Below are 2,277 nucleotides of genomic sequence, written 5' to 3'. Positions count from 1 at the left end.
GTATATGTTTGTACATACATGGCAGTTATGACATACCCCTTCAGTCGGACTATAATAATATAAAGACCATTCCAATCAGTGCAATCGATTTCTTTTTCTTGGAAGAAAGGTTGAATATAAAAGCCTGAACTATTTTTACAAGGAATCCCCGGGTTATTGTTTAAGAGTTTGCTCCCTTGAGCATTTACTTTTAATTAATATTTTTACTTTATATATTTTTTAACAAACTATTATTTACAAATGTTAAAATGAATACCAATAATTATATTAAAAAAAAAAAAGCATTATTATCCTATAGGAATGCATTTCATCTGCTCAAGGAATTTGAAATGATATTTTCTAAATTTTTAGGTCATCTAAATGCATACAAAATGGATCTCCTAACTGGAAACAGATTAACAAAAGAATAATCAAGTGTTGAGTTTAGCAGAATATATTAATCAAGAAAATAACTTTTTAAACTTTAAGCAGATAATATAAATTTGTAATAAACTGAAAATGATGAAAACAAATGTATGTGAAGCCCTCTATATTTATTAAGGGCATGCCATACAATGCATTTAACTAAGCTTGGTGTGTTCAGAGAACGTTTTAGTTTTAAAAGTTTAGACCATTTTAAATTAAAGTTATATTTTTATCCAATTTAAAAAAAATATAGGTCGAGTGAATTTCCTTTTTATTTTATATTTTCAAGGTATTGGGGAATACAGCATATCAAACAAAAATATTTTGGTCAATGAGAAAACAGTGGTGGGCCTTTATCTTCAGGGCAGTTGAGGATGAAAATCTAGTATTTTTTATTTATAATGGCCTAGCAACAGTTGTAATCAGTTTAAAAATTGACTAACTATTATTTAAAGTTTTAGAATTATGTAGCAATGTGTGAAACTTGCTTAGTGAATGGCAATGCGATACTGAAGAAAATGCTCCGTGGCGTGCTTGAATAATATCATGTAACTACAGAACTCAGGAATGTTGCCAACTATTCAATATTTACAGTTGATCCGTCATTTTATTTCTGTGCTGTTGAAGTGTGTATGAGTGCGATTTTGCTCAATGGTTAGGGCTATAGCTGGCATACGGTAACAGAAAGAAAGAAATGTTTTATTTAACGATGCTCTCAACACATTTTATTTATGGTTATATTATGGCATCAGACATATGGTTAATGACTACACAGATATTGAGAGAGGAAACCCGCTGTAGCCACTCCATGAGCTACTCTTTTCGATTAGCAGCAAGTGTTCTTTTATATGCACCATCCCACAGACATAAGGTAACAGGTTGCATTAAAAATAAAATTGCAACATGGTAATAATAGATAATTTTTGGGTGCCAAAAATGTCTTTTCTTATCTAAAAGGGACTTTTTTAATGTAGTTTTAGCCCTTGTGATAGGAATGCTGCTATTCATGTAACCCATGTTCCAGCCAGTGCACCACAACTGGTATATCAAAGGCTGTGGTATGTGCTATCCTGTCTGTCGGATGGTGCATATAAAAGACCCCTTGCTGCTAATCGAAAAAGAGTAGCTCATGAAGTGGCGACAGCAGGTTTCCTCTCAATATCTGTGTGGTCCTTAACCATATGTCTGACACCATATAACCGTAAATAAAATGTGTTGAATGTGTCGTTAAATAAAACATTTCCTTCCTTCATGTGACCCATTCGTCTCAGTTGATCCGTTGGGTTTATGTTCAATCCAATCTGTTCTTCACATCTGGCATATTAAAGGTACATTGCCATTTTAAGAAAATGTATGGTATTATTTTATGGTATGTGTTACATTTATATATGAATATCCAGTGCTTTCTTGGTGGTCCTAATGTCTACACAACCTCTAGAATATGATTTGACATGATCGCTTGCAACCTGTGCAATGTATTTTTATATACTCTTCAAAAAAAGAAACGCAAAAGGGTACAAATGGGTTATAACTCCGATTTTATGTTTCCTACCGGTTCATGCTTTGTGAATATAAGGTCATTGCATGTCCCAAACACATTCCCACGGTTACATTCGATAAAACGCAGCTACTGTACAATAAAGTTCCAAAATGTGAATATTCGCAAAAACGCAGCCACGTGCAAACCATGTCACCACTGCACGTGCGTTGTCTGCACGTGCAACATGAACACCGACAGTATAAAAGTGCAGGGTGTTCGCTTGCCTGGCCTCTGTATCTGGCCGACAGTTGACAATCCAGGACATGCCACGTCTCAGTGAACTGCAGAGAAACAATGCCATCGGCCGACTAGACGCAGGCGAATCCAGAACG

This window comes from Gigantopelta aegis, chromosome 3 (assembly GCF_016097555.1).
Source record: "Gigantopelta aegis isolate Gae_Host chromosome 3, Gae_host_genome, whole genome shotgun sequence".
In the NCBI taxonomy this organism is placed as follows: Eukaryota; Metazoa; Mollusca; class Gastropoda; order Neomphalida; family Peltospiridae; genus Gigantopelta; species Gigantopelta aegis.
This window is presented reverse-complemented; position numbering follows the sequence as displayed.